This window comes from Podarcis filfolensis (assembly GCF_964270895.1).
Source record: "Podarcis filfolensis genome assembly, chromosome: 1".
Classification (NCBI taxonomy): Eukaryota; Metazoa; Chordata; class Lepidosauria; order Squamata; family Lacertidae; genus Podarcis; species Podarcis filfolensis.
In genome coordinates, this window is record NC_139604.1 from 25,992,960 (window position 1) to 26,002,213 (window position 9,254).

The following is a 9,254-nucleotide window of genomic DNA, read 5'->3' on the forward strand; positions in this document are numbered from 1 at the left end:
AATTCTTGGCAATTAATATTCTTGCTGCTGTTGTTGCGTACAAAAAGAATGTTCTGTCCTCTTTTAACACACTCTGGCCGACAATACCCAGGAGAAAGGCCTCTGCTTTCTTAGTAAAGGTGTATTTAAACACCTTTTTTAATTCATTATATATTTTCTCCCAAAAGGCCTTCACTCTAGGGCAGGTCCACCAGAGGTGAAAAAATGTTCCTTCATTTTCCTTACACTTCCAACATTTGCTATCAGACGAATGGTATATTTTAGCCAGTTTGACAGGGGTCATGTACCATCTATACATCATTTTCATCACATTTTCCTTCAACGCATTACATGCAGTGAAGTTCAGCCCAGAGGTCCACAACCTTTCCCAATCTTCAAACATAATATTATACCCAATATCCTGCGCCCATTTTATCATTGTTGATTTTACCATTTCGTCATGTGTGTTCCATTTCAGCAGCAAGTTATACATTCTTGAAAGTACCTTAGTCTTAGGTTCTAACAGTTCAGTTTCTAACTTTGACTTTTCCACTTGGAATCCTAACTTTTTGTCGTTTTTAAACACTTCTTTAATCTGAGCATAGTGTAACCAGTCTCGCACTTTGTCTCTCATCTTTTCTAAACTCTGCAATTTCCAGTTGTCACCATCCTTTTCTATTATCTCCCAATATTTTGGCCAGTTGGCCTCCATATTGGCTCTTTTCCGAGCCTTAGCCTCCAGGGGTGACAGCCACCTCGGAGTTTTATTCTCCAGTAAGTCTTTATATTTTGTCCAGACATTAAAAACTGATTTTCTGACAATATGGTTCTTGAAGGCCTTATTTATCTTAGCTTTATCATACCATAAATATGCATGCCATCCAAACGCATTATTAAAACCTTCCAAATCCAAGACATCCGTATCTTCAAGAAGTAACCAATCTTTTAACCAGCAGAAAGCTGCAGCTTCATAATACAACTTTAAGTCTGGCAGGGCAAAGCCCCCTCTTTCTTTCGCATCTGTTAATATTTTAAATTTGATTCTGGGCTTTTTGCCCTGCCAGACAAATTTAGAGATATCTTTCTGCCACTTCCGGAAGCACTCTGTCTTGTCTACAATCTGCAGTGTCTGAAACAAAAATAACATTTTTGGCAATACATTCATCTTGATGGCAGCTATTCGGCCTAGCAATGAAAGTTTTAATCTTGACCAACTATCCAAGTCTCTCTTAATCTCTGACCAACATTTTTCATAATTATCTTTAAATAAACTCAGATTTTTTGCTGTTATGTTTACCCCTAGGTATTTAACTTTTTTAACCACATTTAGTTCTGTCTCTTTCTGAAGCTGTTCCAACTCAATATCTGTCATGTTTTTCCCCAGAACTTTAGTTTTTTGCTTATTTAACTTAAATCCTGCCACTCGACCAAAGTTTTGAATCAGTTGTAGTACTCTTTTCAAACTAGACTCCGGCTCCTGTAATGTCAGAACTAGGTCATCTGCAAAAGCTTTAAGTTTATATTGTTTCGCTCCGACCTGAATCCCTTCCACCAACCGGTCCCCCCTAATCATATTCAGGAGCACTTCCAGAACCGAAATAAACAGTAATGGGGAAATCGGGCAGCCTTGTCGTGTACCTTTTTCAATTTTAAACTCTTCTGTAACCACATTGTTAACTATCAGTTTAGCCTTTTGTTCTGAATATATTGCCTCAATCCCGTTCTCAAACCCCCGTCCCACTCCCATTTCTTTTAAGTTCCCCTTCATAAATTTCCAAGAAATGTTGTCAAAGGCTTTCTCCGCGTCTATAAAAATTAAAGCTGCTTTGGTGTTTATGTTTGTTTGTAAAAGTTCCAATATGTCTATAATGTTCCTTGTGTTAGTAAACATATGTCTGCCCGGGAGAAAGCCTGCCTGGTCTTTATGGATTATCTCACTTAAAACTTTCTTAAATCTTCGTGCCAAAACATCTGCAAATATTTTGTAATCCACATTTAAAAGGGAGATGGGACGGTAATTCTTAAGTTGTGTCTTTTCAGTTTCTGACTTTGGAATCAATGTGATAAATGCTTCTTTCCACGATTCAGGCGCCTTCTTCCCCTCCATTATTTCATTACTGACCTCCAACAAAGGTTGTATCAAATAATCCTTCAATGTCTTATAGTAGTTAGAGGTCAGTCCATCTGGCCCTGGTGATTTGCCCTGTTTCAGACTCAGGATGGCCTGTTCAATCTCTTGTTGTGTTATTTTGCCATTTAAAATTGTTCTGTTTTCTTCTGACAGCTTTGCTAATCCATTTCTCTCCAAAAATTGTGTAATCTCTATTTCATCTTGTGGCCCTTGAGTATATAACTTTTTAAAATACCTCTGGAAGCACTTTCTAATCTCTCCCGGGTTCTGAATGTTCCTTCCTTCAACCTCTAAGTTTGTTACTGTATTTAATCTTTGTCTCCTTTTCAACTGCCAAGCTAGCAGTTTCCCACATTTATTTGCCGATTCAAAAGTTTTTTGTTTCATTGTTTTAATCTTCCATTCTATTTCCTGATTTATCAGCTTGGAATATTGCGCCTGATAAAGTTTAATTTCTCTCAGAATCGGTTGGGACTTCGGGTTAGATCTTAACTTCTTCTCCAACTCTTTGATACTTTCCAGAATTTTATCTTTCTTTTCATTTTGCAGTCTTTTCTTTAAGGAATTCTGTTGGATCAAGAACCCTCTTATCACAGCTTTACTTGCATCCCAGATAGTTCTTTTTTCCACCGTAGTGTTCAAATTAATCTCAAAATAGTCCTTTAAGGTTTTTTGGGCCTTCTTTACAATTCTTTGATCTCTAAACAGGCCATCATTCATCTTCCATCTAAAGGAGCCGATTGGGATCAATGTCATATCCATTCTCAAGGCGTTATGGTCGGAGCATGTTTTGGGGCAGATTTCCACCTTCCTCACCTTAGGTGCCAGACTTCTAGTTATCCATATTTGGTCGATTCGTGTCCAAGTCAGTTGAGCTTCAGAAAAGAATGTTCCTTCTCTTCCCAAGGGGTTTCTAACTCTCCAGATGTCAACCCAGTCCATATTGTCAGTCATTTCAAAAAAGGTCTTAGGTAGTCTTCCCTCTTTAGTAATGTTCTGGTTCTGTGACTTATCCATATTTGTTGATACGACCCCATTCATGTCCCCCATCATGATGACGTTGTTGTAATCCAGATAGTCCAGCATGATCTCGTGCAACTTCTTATAAAAATCCGATTTTCCTTCATTTGGAGCATAAATTCCTAATATCAAAATTTTTTCTCCTTGATACTGTATTTCTATTGCGAGGATTCTTCCACTTTCGTCTTTAAAGAGAAATTTTGGTGAAAGGCTCTCTTTTGCATAGATCACTACACCTCTCTTTTTAACTGTATCCGATGATATAAATTCTTGACCAAGCCTTTTATTTATTAACACCTTTCTATGGAGCCTAATCACATGCGTTTCTTGTAAGCATATAATGTCCAATTGTTCCTTTTTTAAAATATGAAAAATTTTAGACCTTTTTTCGGGACTGTTACAGCCATTTATGTTCCAACTCAAAAGCTGCAGAGACATCCTGGATAAATCTGGTTATTCTTTCTGGGGTGGTACCTTGTTCTCCGGTCCTTGAGGATCCGAGGGGGCGGGCTCCCCTGGAGGTTCTGGCGCTGGCAATCCAAGTCCTTTGTGGAGGTCTTCTCCGTGTGCTCCCAAAAACTTGTCTCTATCTTCCACTGTTTTGATTTTGATCTTTCTCCCTCTGTAGGTAAAGGATAATCCTTGTGGAAACTCCCACCTGAAGATAATTGCGTTGCTTCTCAACAGTCTTGCCAATTCCGTGTAATTAGATCTAAGGTCCAGCAACTGCTTAGGAATGTCCTTGTAGATTTCAATTCTCTTACCCAAGATGTCTAGTGACTTTTCGTAGTGCAGGCCCAAAATCTTGTCCCTTTCCTCCTTTGATCTCAATGTTATCAAACAATCTCTGGGCTTCTCTGTCCTTCTGACTCTGCCAAGCCTGAAAGCAGATGCAATTTTAAAGTCTTTTTCCTCTAACTCCCAAAACTTGGCAAATTCCTTAGTTAGAAATTCAATAAGATTATCTTCTTCCACCTCTGGTATTGACCGTATCCTCAAGTTGGTCTCCCTGTTTCGCAGTTCTGTCATCAAAAAGTAAATCTGATGTTCTCCAACTTGTTTGCTGAGTGGTCTTACTTCTTTCTCAAGTTCTTCCAATCTTTGACTAGTATCTTCAGCCAGTTTACGATTCTCACCTACAGCCTCCTTTAATTCTCCAATGGATTGGGCATTCTGTGCAACTTGTCCAGTCAGCTTATTCAAACTTTCTGTGTTCTGTTCAATTTTAGCTGTATGCAAATCAGCCTTCTTGTCCAGAGCCTCCAGTTTCTCCAAAATTTTCTCCAAGACAGAGCTACTTGTCCCTGAAGCCATATCTCCCAGGTGCAGCTCCTCTGTCTCACCCTCCCCTGCCTGTATTAGGGAGGCCGCCTCTATGTCTGGAGGCAAAGTGGAAGGCAAGGCCGGCACAGAAGATCTACGCTGTGAGGCTGCAGATAAAGTTAAAGTTGTTTGTTTAGTCCTTCCTCTTCTCCTTGCGCCACTCATTCCAAAGTTATCTGTAATCCAAGGTCAATCCAAGTTGTTCCCATGAGAAAGCAGAGTCCCAGATGCAATAGTCAAACAGAGGCCGGGAAAGGGAAAGTAAAACAAAGTCACTGCTGTAAGCCCAAAATCCTCTAGAGGGAGCTTAATACGTCTTCAGGGAAAAGATCAAATCCAAGTTAAACTTATAAATTTAAATCCATGTCTATCGCCTCCACAGTGTGTTATTTTTAGCAGAGTAAAACTTAAAGCAAAACAGTGTTTCTTACAGTGCCTTGACTGCAACAGTTTCAAAGTATCCAGTTCCAGCTCAGAATGTTTCAAAACCTGAATTCAATATATCCAAAGTTGCAAACTGGTGCTCATTCAGGCAGTTCCAGCACCAGAGATTCTTATTTATTTTATAATCCACTGGTACCACAGAAGAAGAATATCAGTGCATCCCACATATGACCAGCAAAAGTCAATAGCTCAAAGTCTTTCACTCAGAAAACTGCTTTAACAGGGTGCCAGCATTTAGTTAAAGCATAACTTTTTGTCTCCACTCCTCCTGCTCTTTGCTTAAAGTTCAGTATCGCGGGAGATGGGCTTCCTGCTTATTCTCACTCCGTTTTCAGCCAAATTTCAACTTTTTTTTAAAAAGTTTTAAAAGTTCCATAAAGTTCTCAAAAAGTTTCAGAAAGTTGACGAAAATTTCAGAAAGTTTTCAATGTCCAAATTTACTCACGGGTTGTAGTTTCCAAAGTTCAGAAAAGTTGCAGGAAGAAAGGACAGCGCTGACCGGCAACAGCAATGCGGCTTCACTTCGCTGTTTGCGCAACGACCCACAGCGCCGCTACCCCCTCCGCGATCCGGAGCCCCTTACGGGGTCCCTTCAACGTTTTGGGGGCTGCTTCTGGCGCCCGCCGGGTCCCGAGACCACAGGCTTCTGCCACCTGTGGTTTTCCTGGATGGGTCTCCGCTTCGCCGTAGCGGACGACCCGTTTACAGCGGAGCTCCCTTCTCCTTACTCGGAGAAGGCAGCCATTACCGGTCGCGCCGCCTCCGGAAGTCTCCACAAGTAGCAATCTTAATACTATTCCTCTTCGCATAGATCCATACAGATCTATGGATAGCATAAGATTATTATTATTATTATTAAAATGAAAGATTGTATCAATGGTGTGTATGGGCATAAGTGAAAAATGAAAACCAGGACACTGATTAGATTAGAGATAGTTGGACAGGAATGCTCTGCCGTCTTGTTGGCTCTTAAAGAGCTGCACTTTTGACTAACTTCCTTTAAAAATATAATGCAATGTATGGTATTTGAACACATTTTGCTTCAGGCACGGGGTTTCTGGACTGTAAAGGATCCAGGAGACAGAGACAAATTAGTTTTCCCCTTCAGCAAGGGATAATGTATTTGGAACAGATGTTTCTCAGATATCTAAATTATCCATCTACTGGAATACTTTCAAACAGGGCAATATCAGGTTCTCAAGACAGGAGAATGTAACATGTTGGTGACATAGGATGGTAACCAACAAAGTTGTCCCATCAGGCAAGGACCAGAGCTCCCACCAGCACCACTGCTTAATTGGTTCAATGCAAAATGGTGTATACAGAGTCAATGATTCGCCATCAAGCGAATAATAATAAAAATGGGGATTTCATACAGTGTATTTAAGTAAAGCCTTTAGAGCTAGAGGTTGTACCAATTGCTGAATGTGCATGAATACAACTGACTTTCACATATGCAATAGGACTTTACCTTTCTCTCCTCCCCGCTGAAACCCTCCTTCCCCATATCCCAAGACCTGCTGTGGAAGATTGGGAGACTAGTCCAAGGAGTCACTGCCTTATTCAAGGTTCAGAGGAGGTGTGGTCTTAGAATCATAGAATTGTAGAGTTGGGGGGCACCACAAGGCTCATCTAATCCAGCCCCCTGCAATACAGGAATCTTTTGCCTGATGTAGGACTCGAACCCATGACCCCAAGATTACTGTGCTAGATAGATGTGAAGTCCTCTTCCCCATCCTCCCAGATGTTGCAGTTTCTAATGTCTTGCTGACATGGGGCAAGTGCAACGATTACATCATAGTAATCCTCCAGGTTTATAAAGTTGTATGCATAGTTTTTTTAAAGAAATATCACCTGTAGCTCATCAAACTTTAAACAAGCGAGGAAACAGGCAATATCCAAATGCCTCATGGCACTTTCCTGCACTGTCCTCGCTCCTCCAAATTTCTATTTGATATTTCAGTTCCACATCTAGTTCTTGATAATTTTTGGGGGTGATTTTGTGGGTGGAGTGGAGTGGGGGGGTGTCAGTTTCTACTAACAGTCCTCAGTCTGCAATTTCTTTTCTCATTTTGAAAACACAGAAAGCAAATAGATATATTGATTTGTTGGTTTGTTTACATATTGCCACCTGGGTACATTTATCAGTGGCACTCAGGCAGTTCTTCGCTGCAGCTAATCCTATGGACACTGTAGGATCTCACTTGAGAAGCTGTTATAAAAAGATAACCTTTCAGCAAGATTTAGATAAATGATATGCTTAAAATTAAGCTGGTTATTTGCAGTGCTGTGCAGTCATTCTACTACAGTTCTAGGGAAAAAAACAGTTTCATTCAAAGAGGATGATGAAGTGATGATCAGGATAATTATTTCATGATAACTCCCAATAGTCCTGACTAAAAACACCGAGAAGCAATATAAATGTACACGTTTCCCCAAATCCATCTTCATTACGTTTTCTACAACTTCGTATATTTGAGCTAGCTAGAGGTCTCTGTGTAATCTGTCATGAGAAAATCCCAAAAGGTATACAAGGAGCATGTAAAGTGTGCTAAAGGGCAGAGCTGGTCCACGTTCACATTACACCAGTGAGAAACCTTCACATGCTAAAGGAGTAGATGCAACTCTGTTTATCCCCTCGGGTATTTTGTGGGCATCTGCACAGAGCACATGAATCATATGTAATGATGTCCAAATTATGTAGGGAATCATTGATGGCTACTCCTCCCACCAGCCTGCTGGGGGTATGAACAATGTGGTAGGACCCTAGTGTCAGTTGTATGCATGCATTGTGCATTTCAGGGTGCATTCCAAATCCTTTTTGCGCATATCTCCTCTGGCCTCTGCCTGTGGCATTATGTCAGCTCATCAAAGTCAGTAGAAGCCTACCATTGATATTGTAGATGAAGCCAACCTTCTATTAGTGGTAGCAGTAATATGTGTGAGAAAGAAAGTAGGTATTCAGTCTGGGTTTTTTTGGGGGGGATTGTGTTTTAATATTAAACAACATCAAAAAGGCTCACTTCCCTGAGGAAACTTGGATAATTCCTTTTGCATCCTGAAATCCCATGTTATTATTTTATTTCATTTTCTTGTAACATTATATCCTGCCTTCCATAATGGGTTACCTGACAGTCTCCTATGCAGACATTGACCAGATGTAGCCTCTGCGTAGCTTCAGCTATGTGAAGGTTTTATGTGCCTTCCGATCATGTCCTGCTTTTTATTTTAACCTTTTGAATTCTTCTTTCGCCTCCTATTTTTATCTCATTCACTTCACTTCTCCCTAAAACCCTGTTTTCCAATTCATTGCATGCAGTGCTCTTTCGAAAGAACTCCAACTACCATACTTGGGTAAACGAAATGTCAAGCCTGGCAAGGTGTTTGTCTTTCACAAGTTGTGTGGCTCATGGGAAAGATGTGAACTTCCTCCTGACCCCACAATATGATCGAAGGAGGAGATGGTTATAATCTCCCGATGTTTCCATGGGGACACATTGATTGTCTAATCAATTATTATTACATGAATAATCCATGAATATGCAGTAGCCCTAATGCAATTAGATTTCAATTAGGCCTGTTATAGTAATGAGTTACTATTTTAATTAGGCCTGCAAGTTAAGCCTTGATTTATTTATTTAAAATACTTTGACACAGGGTCCCCGCCCTTAACAGTAAAACCAAAGAATTTTCAAATGAGTCAAGTAAATATTAAAATCAGTAGCAAAGAATACAGTTGAAATAACAATATATAAATGATTGTGACTAACCTTAGCACCATAGAATCAATTTTTCTGGATGATACTCCCAATTTCACACTAACAGGTCCAGAATACAGCTGATTGCACTTCAGCCTTATGGGATTTGGGGCTTCTTCTTCGGATGCCGTCCATCAGTTGAACTCTTGGTTGTGAGACATTTTATATATTTCCCATTCATAGGTGATCAATGGAAACAGACATAGGTTGTATTGGAAGAGGTGGGGGGCTTTCATTGGTATGATCATAAAAATAGATGAAACGTTAGGAGGGGATCCTTACAATGGAAAAAAGCAGGTGAGATAAACATGCTATATGTATAATTTTCTATTTAAAGTTTCTTCATCTAATACACATTTTATCATCCAAATCCTTATTCCCTCTTTCCATGGCATTGAAGAATGTCTCTAATTCTGTAAAGTGTGGAACTGCCAGTTTCCTTTTAGTAGCAGTATAAACATAATTCCAGGCTACCTGTACCAAGCCCTTCTACACTATCTGAACGCAAATACATCAATCTGTTTCTCTCACGTTTACACGGAGAAAGGTTGCTTATTGCCAATAGATTAGATGCAAATTCTTAGTATGCATTTAGGATT

The 9,254-nt window shown here is 39.9% G+C and overlaps 1 long non-coding RNA gene across 1 annotated transcript in view; it reads right to left on the reverse strand.

Annotated features, from left to right (window-relative positions):
• The window catches only part of LOC310743792, a 37,212-nt gene extending 28,325 nt beyond the window's left edge, over nt 1-8,887 (reverse strand). Inside the window, exon 1 of the long non-coding RNA XR_014539226.1 lies at nt 8,668-8,887. This is a non-coding gene — a long non-coding RNA (uncharacterized lncRNA). The remainder of the gene's footprint in view (nt 1-8,667) is intronic.
• Nucleotides 8,888-9,254: the final 367 nt, after the last annotated feature.